Source organism: Actinia tenebrosa, unplaced genomic scaffold, assembly GCF_029948245.1.
Source record: "Actinia tenebrosa isolate PJP-AT-01 unplaced genomic scaffold, QUT_ActTen_1.0 PGA_scaffold3__52_contigs__length_22856419, whole genome shotgun sequence".
Lineage (NCBI taxonomy): Eukaryota > Metazoa > Cnidaria > Anthozoa > Actiniaria > Actiniidae > Actinia > Actinia tenebrosa.
Genome location: NW_028292580.1, coordinates 2,997,503 through 3,016,388, shown reverse-complemented (window position 1 = coordinate 3,016,388; position 18,886 = coordinate 2,997,503). Strand labels below are relative to the sequence as shown.

The 18,886-nt window shown below is 35.7% G+C and overlaps 1 protein-coding gene across 1 annotated transcript in view; it reads left to right on the top strand.

The window, feature by feature from the left end:
* The first annotated feature begins 4,333 nt into the window (after positions 1-4,333).
* The window catches only part of LOC116295588 (uncharacterized), a 31,764-nt gene continuing 17,211 nt past the window's right edge, over positions 4,334-18,886 (top strand). The window contains exon 1 of the mRNA XM_089035413.1: positions 4,334-4,438. The gene's annotated coding sequence lies outside the window, so the exon portion shown is untranslated. The remainder of the gene's footprint in view (positions 4,439-18,886) is intronic.

Here is an 18,886-nt window from a genome sequence, read left to right as displayed (position 1 = left end):
AAGATTGAAAATATAGAATAATAGGATGGTAACAGATCGAGAAGATAACCACTTTCGAAAACAAAAAGTTAAAAAAAAAATCAACCGGCCTTAAAGAAAGAAAAATAAACCCAGAATAATGGGGAAAAAATTCTAACAATAGATATGATCCATTCAGATACCCAGAGAGAAGTTTGAAGTCGAACTTCTAAAAATAGATATGACCTATCCTCCAACTGCCAGGAGATAGGGGGGTAATCTTGAAGATGGCTTCAGTAGAGGGCTATTCTAAAAATAGACATGAGCTGTCCAGATATTGGGGCAAGAAGTCAGAGCATCCGGCCTAATCCGGAGCGGATTGTCCTACCGATGCGCTGGCTCCGGAGCGGCTCCGGATCCAAGTGGCGCAGAACCCCCATTTCATATCTACTGATGAAATGAAATGAAATGAAAATGCCATGAAAAGGAAAGGGAGATATTATAGAATAAAAAATGTTATGAAAATAACAATGATGATGAAAATGAGCATGAATAGGAAATAAGAATGAAAATTAAATGAAATGAAATGTGAAAATGACATGAATTGTAATGTGGATAATGTGAAGATGAAATTTATCAAAGAGGACAATGGAATGAATGAATATGAAATGGAAGATGAATGAATGAAATTAATAAATAAATGAAGATGAAATGAAGTAGAAAATGAAATTTTAGGAAAGAATGAAATAAAATCGTAAGGAAATGGGAATGAATTACGATGAAATCAGATATTGCAAGGAAAAGAAAAAAATAAAAAAAATAAAAAACGAGAAATTAAATGAAGTTTAAAGGGTCGAATTGGCCACAATTGTCGATATCCAGTCTCTTTGCGCAATAAACTATTACCCTCGGCATAAGATATTGTTATTTTTAAGTAGTGATTTATTATTATTATTATTATATCATTATTATTTGAATATATTTAATATATCTTAGCATTAAAATTGATAGTGTAAATGATACATTTGAATTAATTATTTGCATTATTATGTAATTATTTACTTAATTACTTATTTATTTATTTATTTGATTTCTTCTGATTCAGTTTATTGTAATACGTTTTTATTGTAAGTTTATGTGATTGCTTTTGACACGCCCATATTGGAAATCAGCACTAGTTGGATATGTTAGCGTGAATGCAGTCCTTTGACTAAACGTTGTTGTTGATCAGATCATCCCTACGCGCCTAGACCGAAAAGAATAACGGGTAAATTTCCCAGAACTTGAGTCATCCAAACTGCTCGCCAGTTTAAATCGTCGCCGTATGCTCGAGGCATGGTTTTACCAAATTAAATGGGAACGAAAACAGCGAGCTCAAGACGTGTTAGATAACATATGGTGCAGCTAGTAACTGTGAATTAATTATCCCCATTATCCTTTTGTCTACGGCCATACCATCGAGACAAAACCGTTCTCGTCCGATCACCCAAGTGATACTCGGTAGGACCATGAAAGTACTTGGATGGGTGACCGCCTGGGAATAATTGGTTGCGTAAACTATCCTTTGCTTAAAAGTCTTTTTTTGCACCATATATATCAGTGCTTTTCATTATATGTATTTTTTCTCCTTTATATTCTAGTCTTTGGTTATTTTCTTTGCTTACTTTAGTTTCCTTTAACTGATTTTGATTATAACAAACTTGGTTTGTGATCACAACGCTTTCTAGTATTTAAAAAACTCATTAATAATTCATGAAGGAAACACAATAGAAATCATGACCATGAAGGAGGTTTTATATCTGATATAGATTCGTCTTCATTTGCATAAACTTTAACTTGGATTTTCTCTATCAAACTTGGTTCATTTCGTAAAGAATTCGGTACAGTATGAGAACATACATCAGGAGTTTTTTAAGCCGTTTAATAAACTCGCAGATCGTGTTTTATTGGGTCTAAAACCACTCGGCTACGCCTCGTGTTTCATACCCGATAAAACACTCCTGCTCGTTTATTAAACAGTACATATCCAACTAAAGTATTGCATTTATATCTGTCGACGGCCTTCGTTTGTTTTCCTGCCTTTTATTGGGAAAAAACTCAAAATCTCTCCAGAAATAAAAGCTTTCATTTATGTTAGCTAAGCCATGCAGCAAAAGAAACCAAAATCTTTTTATTGAATACGGTCTCCAGAGTAGAAATTTTTGAATTCGGTGTTAATCATGCGTCTTGTGGACGGTATAATTTTGAATACGCTTTCGTAACAGCGCCAATCTTTAGCGAAAGCTCATGGTCATACTCAAGCACAGGCTTAGCTCATTCATATTCACAAATATCATTAAAACGCAAATACCCGGTATCCAAAGGCCGCGGGATTTTAAAGCATTCAATGGTGATGTTAAAGACCTGATAGCGTTTTCATTCATTCGTTTTCCACATAATATCATATGGAAACTCGTGAATAAAAACGATGTCAAGCTGTTAACATGTGATCCCTATATTTTTACCCGGGGGGGGGGGGGGGTACTCCCTTATATTTACTATACGGGGCGTTCCACCAAATAGGGTATGTTTTTTTGCCTTCGCGTCTTGAATAGGGTATACAATTTTCCGTAAGTTGTCTTGAATAGGGGTGTCCTTTCTATGTTTACTATGTGTTGTACAGGATGTCAATATTTTATTTAATAGAACATAAAGTCATAACGAATGACAATGACATATTGACATCTCTACGGGATCACTACCTGGCTATGTCAACATCTCATTCATAGCATAATACTCCACAAAATTACGCACAATTCATTTATGATGGTTCTAGAATAATTATAGTTCAATGTCTTACATAGGGTATACAAATTCCCCTTGAGTCTTGGATAGGGTCTACATTTTTGTGGCTACTGCCTCATAGAGGCGAAGCCACTATGCTATCGAGTCGCGTAAGTAAGTAAGTAAGTAAGTAAGTAAGTAAGTAAGTAAGTAAGTAAGTAAGTAAGTAAGTCCGTCAGTAACACCACAGGAAGCTTTCTTTCTTTATGTATAATCAGGGCAGTAATATTATTAAATATCGTTTTATTTACTTTCTTTCCCTGGTCATATCTAATATGTAAAACCTTTGATTTTTAAGGGGTACTTGAATGAAAACGCCCCGTTTTTTGAAAGCCCGAATAGTTCAAATATTTGAAGATAATATGATTCAATTACTATTATGAAAGCCAGATTGACATATGAATATGGTTTAAAAACTAAAAGAACAATAGGGTTGAGTAAATGACTTCATTTACTCTCAACTTCGATGCTGATTCTGAAGAAAATATGTGTCTTGGCTACTGTTGGGGACATATGAATATGTTTAACCAACTTCCACGTCGTTTCCAAAATCAGGGTGTTTTCATCTAAGTGCCCCTTTAACAATCCGTTTCTAAATTGGCAGTAGACACATGCGGTTTACGACCGCCTATTTTTCCAATTTGTCTTGAATAGGGTATGGATTTTCAAGATTTTGCTGTCTTAAATAGGGTCAGGGTTTATAGGCACCAGCGGAACCCCCCCGTCAGAAACTGGATCAAGTACCCCCCTCCCCCCCGGGATTATTACATATGTTTCTTATCGATGACATATATATTATCATATATGGTATCTATTTTTACCGAATGATGGCTAAAGAGCGCAAAAAGCGAAGAGTTATGGATAAAAACTCAACGTAAAAATGAAAAACAACCCCGAAATTTGTTATGTTAATGGAGTTGATATGATTGTCCTAGTACACTATGAACTAGACGAACTCTATCGAATTAAGTGCAATGAGAAAAGAAGTTTTTGTGAGTTAAGCCATGCAGCTAAAGAAAACGATGTCCAAAACTAACCGTGGACGATGTCCAAGCTGATCGTTTACGATTACGAATGAAACTCATCTGATCGTGTTGGATGGACTGTTGGATGCGAGTTCGTGCACATGAGTTCGTACACGATTTGCCGAGATATAAACATTGATCCAATGTGCCTGAAATTGTTGTCCGAAATACTCAGAACTTTAAAACTTTAGCAAGAATTTATTTTGGTGAAGACTTTCTGATGAACACTACCACAGCGTAGACGAAACGTCAAAAAAATTTTCAACACATCGTGCTTTAAACCAAAAAAAATGTATGAGAATTTATTTTGTTTAAACTTATTTACTTTCTTATGAAAATAAAATAAAATCGCCTTATAATCGTTGTAGTGCGTTTGGAAAAAGATATTTTTGAGTTGTTTGTCGGAAATATTTTATTTTCGCTCCGAAAAATGTTACAAAGTCACTCTGAACCATGAATCAATCCTTTCCCCTCCCCCGTGATGTTGGTTTGTGTTGATATGTAAACGAGGCAGTCACGTGGTATCACCTGAGTTCAGGAGCAGTCGACGAGAAAATGAATATTTTCTGACTAAAAATCCTTCTTTTATTCCACAAATATGGATTTTTATGGGCTCATACTGCATCCTAAAGGTAAATTACTTGTTATATTAGCCATTTATTGTTTAATTAACTTATTTAGAGCGATATTTTAGAGTTGAATTGAGCGTAAAGAGTTCGCTTGCTTGTCGCCATGTTTTGGCGGGATTCATCTCAACAATTTAGCTTCAAGTTGAACGATTTATTGCTTGAAAAAACTTAAATAGCCCAAATTATTTATGCTTTAATGTTTCATTGGAGATTTTGCAATGTTTGCCGGTAATTTTCCTATATTTTCTGCGATTTTGGTGGATTTTACTGCCACATCAAACGATTTACGGTCGTTCCGCCCGATAACCAATTTGTCCAAAATGATAGTGTTTTTAAGAACATTTTAAGAACATTTAGGAACATTTTTTGCACGATATTTTCACCGAATTTTAAGCAGTCGAGTCCATTGATAAGATATATTTTAGCTATTTCGAGGTGGCTATTTCACCGATTTAAATAAGTCAAATATTGACGATATCATTTTAATTTTCTACTGAAAGTGTTCGCTTTTGTAAATCAAATATTGAGGGTATCACCTTGATTTTCTACTGAAAGTATTCGTTTTTATATATTTCATGGAATTTCTTAAACCGCGAACTTTATATTATTTGGCAGCCAAATACAGGAATCGCTCATTCATTTAAACGTGTAATTCGAAACAGAATGCCAACCGAGGTACCGTTATCTTAGCGATCCCTGGGTATCGATAACCTGATAACCTATCCCTGGGTATCCTTACCTATCCCTAGCTATCCCTGGGTATCCTTACCTATCCCTAGCTATCCCTGGGTATCCTTACCTATCCCTAGCTATCACTGGGTATTCTTAATAATAATAATAATAATAATAATAATAATAATAATAATAATAATATTTAATGAGGATACTAAAAAAAAAAAAATTTAAAACATAAGTTAAAATAATTGACTGAGTCGAGAACTCGGCCGTGAGCGTGCCGATATGTGGCCCAAGGCGTGGAAAAACGACCCGGCGTGACCTGGTGTGATTCATTAGTTAGGAATCATGCCAGATCGCTCCACCAACAACCCAAGCCCCACACCAGCACTATCCTTAACTATCCCTAGGTATACTTCCCTATCCCTAGCTATCCCTAGCTATCCCTAGCTATCCCTGGGTATCCTTACCTATCCCTAGCTATCCCTGAATATTCTTACCTATCCCTGAGTATCCTTAGGTATCCCTGAGTATCCTTAGCTATCCCTGAGTATCTTTAGCTATCCCTGAGTATCCTTAGCTTTCCCTGATTATCCTTAGCTATCCCTGGGCATCCTTAGGTTTCATTAAGTATCCTTAGATATCCCTGAGTATCCTTAGCTATCCCCGAGTTTCCTAATCTATCCCTGAGTGTTCTTAGCTATCCCTGAGTATCCTTAGGTATCCCTGAGTATCCTTAGCTATCCCTGAGTATCCCTAGCTATCCTTGAGTATCCTTAGCTATCCCTGAGTATCCTTAGCTATCCCTGGGTATCCTAAGGTATCCCTGAGTATCCTTAGGTTTCATTAAGTGTCCTTAGGTATCCCTGAGTATCATTAGGGTATCCCTGACTATCCTTAGGTATCCCTGAGTATCCTAAGCTATCCTGGAGTATCCTAAGCTATCCTGGAGTATCCTTAGCTTTCCCTGGGTATCCTTAGCTATCCCTGACTATCCTTAGCTATCCCTGACTATCGTTAGCTATCCCTGACTATCGTTAGCTATCCCTGACTATCCTTAGCTATCCCTGAGTATCCTTAGCTATCCCTGACTATCCTTAGCTATCCCTGACTATCCTTAGCTATCCCTGGGCATCCTTAGGTTTCATTAAGTATCCTTAGCTATCCCTGACTATCCTTAGCTATCCCTGACTATCCTTAGCTATCCCTGACTATCCTTAGCTATCCCTGGGCATCCTTAGGTTTCATTAAGTATCCTTAGCTATCCCTGGGCATCCTTAGGTTTCATTAAGTATCCTTAGATAACCCTGGGTATCCTTACCTATCCCTAGCTATCACTGGGTATCCTTACCTATCCCTAGCTATCCCTGGGTATCCCTAGCTATCCCTAGCTATCCCTGGGTATCCTTACCTATCCCTAGCTATCCCTGAGTATCCTTACCTATCCCTGAGTATCCTTAGATATCCCTGAGTATCCTCTCCTCTCCTCTCCGCATCATGGCCTCCATGTGCTCTACAGCGTGTCGTCTTTTTTCCGGTCTGTAAGCGTTGAAGAGGCACATTTCCCAGTTATTTTACAATGTTTAGTTTATTTTAATTCAATTTGTTATTATGGATGAGGAATTAAGCGAAGATATTCAAGAAAACGATAAAAAATCAAAGAGTTTACATACACCACGTGTCATAGCTAGCAGCCCAGACCGTACTTTGCAACGTTATACAGTTGATGAATTCCATCAAAAAGCCAATGGTTCAAAAGTGGTTCCTTTTGAAGAAATAGATCTAGACCTATATAAGGCGAGAGCAAAGCTGGTAGGATTTAGGACGTCCGAAGATCGTCTTAAATCTTGGATACAAGTTGTCATTTCGAGGTATGTTGATTATGTTGCTCAACACGAGAATATACACGTTTCTTGGGAGGAATTGGAATGCTACTGTGATCCTGGAAAACCTGATAAAATAAAAGTTCAAGTCAACAAAGACAAGGAGAAATTGTTTCTGATTACCATTTTTGTTAGTACTGGACGGATTCAAGTTCAAGGAATGCATTATGATACATGGGCGACGAACGAATTTCCTTTGTTACGCAAGATGATTCAGAAATTAATCGACGACGACGATGATGATGATTTATTGGTTCTGTCTCAGCAAAATTTTCTGGATAATCAGTTTGTAGCTCAAAATATAGTTAATGCTGAGCATAATTCTAAATGCACCGAGTCTCGTAAACCAACAACAACACAAGACCAATCTCTTGATAAGATAAACTCTGTAACAGAAACACTTGCTAACAATGAACGCGATTTTATAGCTTTTAAAGCTTCTGTAGAGGGTGAACTGTTTAAGACAGTTGAAGAATTTGCTAGTTTAAAAGATAAATTAGTTCACATTGACAATAATCGTAAAGCGTTACTAGCACACGTAGATGATAAAATTATTCATGAAGACCACGAAGTCAAAAACATCAAATCCACTGTACAAAGTATAACCACCGACGTTAAGAAAATCGCGGAACAAAACAGTCAGCCAAAATTCAGAGAACTTAACAATACAATTAAAGAACTTAAAAACGAGAACGCAGAATTAAAGAAAGAACTGTTCATGTTAAAGGAAATTGTTAAAAAGCACGAAGGTCTTCTAGATCCAGTAAATTCCTCAGTTTCCGGCTCTTCAATCGATGTGTCTACATCTGATAATAATCCATGTGTAAACACCAACATTACTAGTCCGACTAGTATGAATGCATCTGCACATACTTCTAACTCCTCTATTGAAGCTAAACAAACAAGTCCTACATCAAAGCCTGAGACTGTTTTATTGTTCTGTGACTCCAATGGAAAGTTCATTCAGACTGATCTATTATGTCCCAACCTACATGTAGATCATCGCACTACATATTTGATAGATCATGTTTACAAAGAATTAAATCAACCAATTCCTCATCAACCAAAAACCATTGTTCTCCATTGTGGTACTAATGATCTGGAAAAGATGTCTTCAACAGAACTCATTCAGAAAACAAAAAATCTACTACAAACAATTGAAGTCACCTATCCAAACACTCGAATCATTTATTCTTCCCTTTTACCAAGACAAGACCTTTGTCAGGCAAAGGTCCTTGAAGTTAATAAAGCTGCTGAAGAGCTTTGTAAATCCAATAAGGTCCATTTCCTCGACAATAACCATATCAATCAAACCTATCAATTTTATGATCACAAGCATTTGAATCAACGAGGTTTCAAATTTTTTGCTAAAAATTTGAAATCTGCAATTTATGATTCCACGCCCAGAACCAAAAAATCTAATCCTACTCATCAATTACAACGTCGTCCTTCTCAGTCCACGCCATTAACACTACCATTTGTCTGCTTTTCATCCAAGTACTCATCACAACTCTATGAACAAGCCTCATCACGACGCTATGAATAACAGGCATCATCGTTCTTATGCGACAGTAGCATCGTCACCACCATTAGCACCACATCTTTCTCCGCACTCAAGAACACAACAACAATGGAACAATATAAATTCTATGAACTCTCATCGCTCTTATCACAAGTCTCCAAACAACAGTCCTCCTGTTATGAATTCTTCAAATATTCCATTGACGCTTAAATCCTTAATCCAGCAGTTACAAATGTTTGTTAATGGATAAGTATTACCTACTTTATAAATGTTTAGATTTTTTTAAAAATTATTATTTTATTTTTTAAATATTTATATTCATTTTCACTTCTTTTATTTTAGATTACTTGATTCTATTTTTATCTTATATCTATTTGTGTATACAACTATTTCTTTAAATTTCCGTAGTTATTGACATATTAATGTCAGATTTATTTTCCTGAGAAACTGCCTTCTTTATGTCCGCTTTGATTTTAGTGAGAGGGTTTTTGTTATGAATATTGCCAGGAACATTTCGTTTTGTACCTGGAATATGAATGGTATTTTTAGTAATCTCTTAGGGGATAAAACTAAATACCTTGATTTTATTGATGTTGTTTCAAAACATGATTTCATTTTATTGTCTGAATCATGGACGTCATTATGTCCTGACATTGATGGTTATTCTTATTTTTCTATCTCTTCAAATAAGAAAGATCCAATAAGAATAAACAATGGTAGGACGTCAGGTGGATTAATATTTTTATTCAAAAATTGTTACAAAAATGACATTGAGTTAATCAAAACCTCTGAATATGTGATTTGGTGTAAGATTTCCAACCTTTCGTTTGGGAATGCAAATAGTATATTTGTGTGTGGTCTGTATATCCCACCTGACAATTCAAAATATTTCCAAGATGAAATATTTGAACAACTAGAAGATGATATTGCCACTTTTTCAAAAAGTGGTAATATTATTCTTCTAGGAGATTTTAATGCCAGAGTTGGCACAGTAGAGGATTTTATTTGTAAAGAAGACGAAACTTTCACAAGCGATTGTAATAGTTTAGTTCTTGAATCAACATTTAGAAAAAACTTTGATGGCAACATTAATAATCACGGAAAAACATTACTTAATATTTGTAAAATGTTTGATTTACGCATTCTTAATGGAAGAACTTTAGGAGATTCTTTAGGAAAAATTACTTATCATGGTAGAAATGGTGTAAGTACTGTTGATTACATTATCGTAGATCAACATCTATTTCAAAATGTTAAGTATTTCATTGTTGATAAGCCAAATTTTCTTTCTGATCATAGTCCAATTTGTGCTTGGTTTAATTTCGAAACTTCGATTCCATTCCAAGATAACAACATTACTGAAATTCTTCAAAAGTTGTCTCCTCAATATGTTTGGTCGAGTAACTCAATTGAACCATTTCAACAAGCGATGTCTTCATCTTCTGTGAAATGTTTGATACAAACGTTTTTGTTGACAGATTTTCCATTGTCTAACAAAGAGTGTATTAATCAAGTGGTGGAGTGTGTTCAAAGTATTTTTAATAAGGCTGCTGCCTTATCTCTAAAACTGAAAATAATCAAAACTAAACGTAAAACAAAAATGATTTGTAACAAAAAATGGTTTGATTTTGATTGTAGAAAAGCTAGGAAAGAACTCCGCAAACTTTCAAATAAAAAACATGCTGATCCTCTAAATATCAATCTGAGAGAGCAATATCATCAGCATTTAAAATCCTTTAAAGAACTATTGAAATCAAAGAAAAAGGAATTTCACGAAACAAAATTATCATCATTGGAAAATAACTCTGATAATGACGAATTTTGGAAAATTTTAAATTCTGCGAATTCCTCCAATTACCGAGCAGCAATGGATAAATCATTTCACTTCACTCCATTCTAGGAAGCAAAATTCTTCATTACAGGATTCTTTAGTCGAGTCTTTACAACAAATGGAGCAAGAGAATGATCAGGCAATCAACCAAGATCTTAATTGTCCCATTCAAAATTCAGAAATCGAATCTGCTATTAAATTACTTAAAAACAACAAAGCTGCTGCATCTGATAAAATACGAAACGAAATGATTCGACATAGCTTTCACGTTATGCTTCCGGTTTATAATAAACTTTTTAATTTTATTTTGCAATCTGGAATTTATCCAGATTCGTGGTGTGTTGGTTCTCTAACTCCCATTTTCAAAAGTGGTGATAGAACTGATACAAGTAATTATAGAGGAATTTGTGTTTCGAGTTGTTTGGGAAAATTCTTTTCCGTCATTCTAAATCAAAGACTACTAAATTTTACTCAACATAACAATATTTTGCACAATTCTCAAATTGGCTTTATGCCAAACTTCCGAACTTCAGATCATATTTTTACTTTGCGTTCTTTAATCGATCAACAAGTTATTAACAAAAAGAAAGGAAGAATTTATGCCTGTTTCATTGACTTTAAGAAAGCTTTCGATTCTATATGGCATGAAGGATTATTACTTAGATTATTACAATACAATATTAATGGTAATTTCTACAAATTAATCAAAGATTTATATTCTAAGTCATCGTGCTTCGTAAAGATAGGCTCAAAGCGAACCAAGTCTTTTCAGTATTCACGGGGCGTACGACAAGGTTGTATCCTTAGTCCCTTGTTATTTAACCTATTTTTAAATGAGCTCTCAATGTCATTAGAAAATAGTAATAACACCGATTTTTATATTCTTCCAAATGGTCAAAAACTCACCTCCCTTTTATATGCTGACGATCTTGTTCTTTTATCAAAATCGCAAGTTGGTTTACAGAACTGTGTTAATCTTGTTAATAATTTTTGCACTAAATGGCAAATGTCAGTAAACGAAAAAAAATCAAAAATAATGATCTTCTGTAAAAAAGAAACGGAAAGGATAAAACAATCACATTTCATCTTAAATGGTAACAGCCTAGAAATTGTTAAGGAATTTACGTATTTAGGCGTTCGAATAAGTTCTACTGGTAATTTTTCCTGTCACCAAACTAAATCAAAAGAAAAAGCGCTACATGCATTTTATAAAATCACAAATAAAATTGATTTTAGGCGTTTGAAACCAAAATTAGCTTGTAAACTATTTGATTCACTAATTAGACCAATCTTAACTTATGCATGCGAGATTTGGAGTGTATATCAAAAGCACGACTTTGAAAAATGGGACAAAAATCCGATTGAAAAAGTTCAACTACGTTTTTGTAAATATTATCTTGACTTCGAATATTGCTTCACGTGCTGAACTTGGACGTTTTCCTTTGATAACATTTATTGATAAACTTTCTTTAAAATACTTTAATCATCTTTTATGTTTACCTGATAATTCTCTATCAAAACAAGCTTTACTTATTTCCCAGTCTTTACATGCAGAAAATAAATCTTGCTATTATACAAACCTTTTACAAATGTTATCTTTTTATAACATAGAAAATGAACTTACAGATGTCATCTCTAATTCTAATTTGGAGAAGTATTATGTAAAAATGCAGGAACTTTACTTCAATCATTGGAAAAAACTCGTAAACAATTCAAGAAAATTATGCTTGTATAAAACATTTAAGGAATTTTATGAATATGAAATTTATCTGGATAAAATTCAAAATTTTGAACAAAGAAGGCAGTTCACCAAATTTAGAATTAGTAATCATAAATTAGCTATCGAAACAGGCAGATACAACAACCAAAATATATCAAAAGATCAACGTATCTGTTTATTCTGTACGAACAATGAAGTTGAAACAGAAATACATATGTTGTGTAACTGTCCTCTTTATAATGAAATTCGCCGATGATTTTTTGATATGATAGAACCTGAAATATCTGTTGACAATGTTAAAGATCTTAACATCATTCGTAACTTAATGATCTCTACCAATGACAGGGTTATTTTTTATTTTTCTAAGTTTATATACAAATGCTTCATTCTTAGGAATGAATCATAATAATTGATGTAATGTATTAATGATTACTTTTGATAAATTTATCTTTGATTATTATTACCATTCAATTAAGATTTTAGTATATTTGTAATACTCATACCTTTTTTTTTTTTTTAATATGTTACTTTACATATAGATATATATAGATATTTTTCTTATTACAATGTGTTTGTAAAATATAACAAAAAAAAATCCCTGTTAATGTTCAATGCTTTAGCAATACCTGTAAATTGTAGGTCATGCCAATAAAGCTATTTCAAACCTCAAACCTTAGCTATCCCTGAGTATCCTTAGCTATCCCTGACTATCCTTAGCTATCCCTTGGCATCCTTAGGTTTCATTAAGTATCCTTAGATATCCCTGGGTATCCTTACCTATCCCTAGCTATCACTGGGTATCCTTACCTATCCCTAGCTATCCCTAGCTATCCCTAGCTATCCCTAGCTATCCCTAGCTATCCCTAGCTATCCCTAGCTATCCCTAGCTATCCCTAGCTATCCCTAGCTATCCCTAGCTATCCCTGGGCATCCTTAGGTTTCATTAAGTATCCTTAGATATGCTTGAGTATCCTTAGCTATCCCCGAGTTTCCTAATCTATCCCTGAGTGTTCTTAGCTATCCCTGAGTATCCTTAGGTATCCCTGAGTATCCTTAGCCATCCCTGTGTATCCTTAGCTATTTCTGAGTATCCTTAGGTTTCATTAAGTATTCTTAGCTATCCCTGAGTATCCTTAGCTATCCCTGAGTATCCTTAGCTATCCCTGAGTATCCTAAGGTATCCCTGAGTATCCTCAGGTTTCCCTGAGTATCCTCAGGTATCCCTGAGTATCCTCAGGCATCCCTGAGTATCCTTAGCCATCCTTGAGTATCCTTAGCTATCCCTGGGTGTCCTTAGGTATCCCTGAGTATCCTTAGGTATCCCTGACCAATTTTCTTTAAAAAAGATTATAGTTAGCACATTAAACTGCATAAGAAGATTTGCTGTATATAGCAGCATAAAAATTTAATTAAGGATTAATAATTGTACTGCTTTCAACCAAACATAATCAAGTTATTTTATTGAGTGTATTATAATATGACAAAATAGAAATAACTCTAAACATTGCCATACTGTAGATGTGCATTAAGCATTGAACAGAAAGTACAGTAAGCTGTCAGGACAATACTAGAGCAACAGGCCAACCAAATTTCATGATAGTAACTTTAGTGAAGAAACAAGCATTTTGGCTAATATTTACATGCTGATTGTATATTGTATACAAGATAGATATGGCAGTGCGCCGTGTGGGATGGGCTCGGATATGAAATGAGAACATGCGTAATAAGTAAATTATGAGCCTTAGATGAAACGACTGAAGAAGAGTGCCATACAAGCCTTTCACAACTTCAAGTCGCGTAAAAAATGAGCCAGCTCAACTAGAAACTGTGGACAGCTGTTTTGGCCTGTATTGGGCCTCGTCAGCACAGTGTATCTAGTGAACTGGCAATCCCACGAAAAAGTAGTAGTAGATAGATGTGGCAGTGCGCCGTGTGGGATGGGCTCGGATATCAAATAAGAACATGCGTAATAAGTAAATTACGAGCCTTAGATGAAACGACTGAAGAAGAGTGCCATACAAGCCTTTCACAACTTCAAGTAGTCTTTACTTATTACGCATGTTCTTATTTGATATCCGAGCCCATCCCACACGGCGCACTGCCACATCTATCTTACTCCTGAACAGTGAGTCGAAGATCTTTCTCCGAGTGACAAATGAAACTGCACGGTTCTTGTATAAATTTTCATCTTTATGATAGTTGTTTACTGATCAAAATTTTCTTGCCTGAAGTTCACATCTAGGAGTATATGGCTCGTTATATGTAAACCTCTGTCCGAGGTACATGAATGTATCCACATTCATAAGTCGTTGATTCTCAATGGTACAGATAGTCTTTGGATAGGGGATTTCATTCTATCTATCCAACATTATCATAGTCTTGGTTTTATCAAATGGCATCTGTAGTCCAAACCTCTGAAGTAGTCTGTACAGAATCTCAATGGCTTGTTGCAGCTTCTCAGCTGAGTCTATTAGTAGGGCTAGATCATCCGCATACCCAAGCCATAACAAGAATAACACCCCGGAACTTCTCTCTTCTGTTCGCTGTGCACAGTTTGTTGCTTCATTGTGTATCCTGTATTGCAATTCAATGTGAAGGCTTTCCTGTTGGCATTCGTGTTCAAATATACGTAGTATAAAGTCCAAGTACAGATTGAAACAGTAAGGACTCTCACATCCACCTTGTCTGACTCCACTAGTTGTGTTAGAAGCCTAATATTTATCCTATCCAGTCATAACAGAATAGGTCTCGGTGTAGATAGACTCTAATAGGCTAAGTAATATTGTTAGGTTCTTGTTGTTACTCACATAACGTTTGTTCAAGCTGTTAAACATCCATTCTCGCGGTATCCAGTCAAATGCTGCTTTCAGGTCTATAAATCCAACGTATATATCTTCTTCCTTTCATAGAATATTTGCTGCACGCGTCTAAGGCAGTAAATGGCATCATGAACGACTTAAGAGTGGATGTCAGCAAAAATCGAACATTTCGTGACAACGGTCAGAATTTAGATTTCGCTCATATTTACAAGTTTGGTAGAGCTATAGGTCCTATGAATCGTGGTATAATTGGTTTGCGTAAATTCTTTTTATTTTTCGAGAAAATCGAAAAGAACGATTTTTTGCTTCAACGCCCCTATTTTGGCGATATAATGTTGCCTAACTTTCAAGGCTTCGCGTTGGATTGGAATACAAAATAACACCGTAAAACTCCGTATATTATTCGAATATTACTTAGAGTATCTCCCACCCAACTTTGAAGGTTTTTAACATAATTGTTTTGATAGAATAATATATTTTGGCTGACCTCCTCGATGACCTTACAAAAAGTATTACAACTTCAAAAATTCATTTCACCCGGTACTACGCAAAAATATGCAATAAAATTCAGGATTTTTGAAGACACAATGCTGTTCTTGGTGCTAGTATAAATATTTTTTTGGGTATTTTTGACTGAGCGAAATACAAGCAACTTGTATTTGAAGATTTGTTTACCAAATTTGCATAGTCGGCAAAATCAAAAGAATTAGGTTTTATGAATAAATTAGCTCTTTTTCCTTAAACATTTTATTAAACTATCAAACGAACTTGAGAAGTTAAATTAAACAGATTTATTAGCTTTAAAAAACATATCCTTTTAGATTTCTTAAGATTTTTGAGGTTGTTTTTCTTTGCAAATCAAGCCGATAATGTGAGTAGTCCAGTGATGCGTTCACACTATAAGAACCATGTTTGGGGAATTTACGCTGTAGACGAATTAATCGTCCATAAGGAATTATATATCAGTTTTTGGCGGATAAGCCGCTTTCTGAAGCAGGAAATTTCAGACAGACGAAAAACCTATTGCTATTGAGATAGGTAATGACCTCAAGCACAAACCAATTTCCCTTGGATTTTGTTGCCATTAGTAAGATACTGCCCAGTTTATCTCTTTTTATCTCCAATTTCGCTAACTCGAATAATTTGTTTGCTTCTTTTAGATGTTAGAGCTTATCAGAACTATCATGTATCTTTTTTTTGTCAACGTTTTCTTTTTCCTTCTGATATTTTATGCGCTTGCCACTGAATTTTCCTTGCAAATAGACGCTAGTACGTACAGGAGTGATTTTGATGCGTTTCAAGTGAAAATTGCAGAAACAAAACTTGTCCCAAAAATCGCTTTTATAAACGGGCAAAGATTTTGGCGAAAAGTGATGAAAGAAACAAACATGAACAGGGACAGATCCAGGAATTTCAAAGGGGCTATACCTTGTTTCGGGTGTACTGGTTGGCAAAAGTACCCTCTTTACATTCGAAGGAAAACGTTAGTGTCATTAGACAACTTTCACAAATATATTCGTCAAAACGTCAACGGTCAATGTCAGATACAGTATGAATGGTTGAGATACTCTAGTGGCTAAAACAACCATGATGAAGATGCATTCGTTCAACAAAACCATTTTCTTTGCCAAGTACTTTATTCTCACATTGGCCGTTTACGTTTTCAAAAATATATTTGTGTTATTTTTTTCTAATAATTCAACGTTTATTTGGAATGTAAACAAAGCAATGCATTATGGTCCACCAGGATTCTTTATGTCTGATTTTATGGAACAACTGCACCTATCCACTACTTCTTTAATAAGATCTAGATATGGCTTCTTGCGTCTGACTTTGAGGTGAGACATATCTAGTTCCAAGGCGGTGCACATCTATTTGAGCATATTAATTGAAAGTTCAGTAAGCTTGGAATTTGTAGACAATTTACAAATATTGAAAGCTTCATGTACAATGGGATGCTTGAGACCTATTGCACTAAATACTCCATCGGTTAACTCCTGGATATCTTCATGTTTTCTAATTCATCTTCATCATCTTCATCTTCTTCAGTGTTGTCATCGTTGTGAGCTATTTCATTAGAGCAGATAACTTTCTTTTTAGCTTGCCGTGAAAAGAAACCTGAAATTTGCTGAGGCGTGAGAAGAAGATCTTTATGAAACATTCGACTACCGTCGGGGTTTTTTGCCTTCCGCATTGCCTTGGAGACTTCTTCTGGATTCGCCTTATGACCTGTGACTTCTCCATTTATGAACACATCAGTCAGGTATTTCCTCTGTGCTTCATTGAACCATTTTTTCTTAGCCGTAGTCTTCAAAGCCCAGCCCATTGTAAGCACAGACCCGGCAGAAGTGTTCGCAGATAGCTCATGCGGAAAATCTTGATCCATAGTTATAATATTGCTTGTCCCTTCCTCTAGCTTTGCTGAGTAGAGCGCCATAAACTTGTCATATAGGGTCATGTTCTCAAGAGAATACTTGTGGCGTTGACATTCCAGGTGTTTTTCAAAAGAGGAGTATCGTTGAAATGATTTTATGCAGCCCTCCTCTGAGCAAAAGAACAACTTTTCATTACCATTATTTCCGTCAGTATCACAGATATCATGTTCAATGTTCTGATCTTCATCTTCACTGGACCTTCTGAGGACCTTTTTCGAGGTTTTACAGAGACAAAAGAAATTTCTGGATTTTCATTTTGTTTCTTTTGCAGGTGGGGTAAGGTGGTGGGCAGACTGAGGTCACTCCAGCTCATGACTTTACCTGCGCCAATTTTATAAGCCTTCCCCGTGGTTATTCCTTCGTCACTGTAATCAATGTTGTTAATGTAGCTAACACCATCTAGTTTACAAGGCGTTACATGATCAGTTGCCAGTGGGAAACATACAGCTACCCGTACACCTGGAATACCACCAGACGACTCCATAGCACGTTTCATTTGATCTGGAGTTTCTACATCATGGCCAGAGTACAAATACCTTTTCATGTGACTCTTTATCGACTCAGCCTTCCGGTCGCAAGACCCTTTTCCGCCTTGAGGGTCGGAGAAATCGAGACGGGCAAGCTTGATTCCATGATTCTTAGCAATTCTTAGCAAAATATGCACAAAGGTTAACATTTGAATGTTATTGTTACTACATTTCCTGATGGCAACAGTGATGTGCCAGGGAATGCCTTGCTTTCGAAACCAGTCTCTCTGGCTCTCCCTGTATTTTCTTGGCAAGTACTTCATGGCCCAATCAGAAACCAAAAGGACGGAATTCTTATCCATGCTTTCTAAGACTTCATGTCTAGCCGAGTCTTGGTTAATAGATCTGAGAAGATGGGCTTTCCAGCTTTCTATGTCCTTAACTGATTGACTGATGATATATTCCATTTCCTCTCTTTCTTCTATAGAGCACTTCACATCCTTGAGGACAGAACGTATCTCACGTATAGCACAACGGAAAATGCCACACCTGTCACACTTGGTTGTATGTTCATGATCACATGTTTTTTGGTAGTCTGCATCAGATGGATCACTTAGAGCATACGCTCTACAGTGATCTGCAACCGTTGAGGTCGTGGACACGTGTACCTGTCATAGAGAAAAACGTATTGATATTATTGAATATCTGTATGACGGCATTCATATCTAAGGTTTCCTATATCTTAGACCCCTTGCAGCACATCGGAATGCAGCTCAATTCTTTGGAGGACAAAACAATAGCTTTCTTATTCTCATGAGATGGAGATTCTTTTGTTTTCTCCTCCAAATTGAGCTGCTTTGACATTGAACTCCTTCGATGATCGTTCAGCCTCCCGTCCAAGACATCTCTAAACAGCGATGCTGTCTATGTTTCATGAGCAAACTGTATTTGGTATGTTTTACCACGTTACCTTAAAATCTCCCTTCAAATAGCGTTTTGCCTTTTTCAGCTTCTCAGTGATCTCTTTTGCCCACTTGAGCCCTAGGCCATATTCATCACCAAGCTTGTCTACTACATTCTCAAGGTCGTCGAAGGCTGT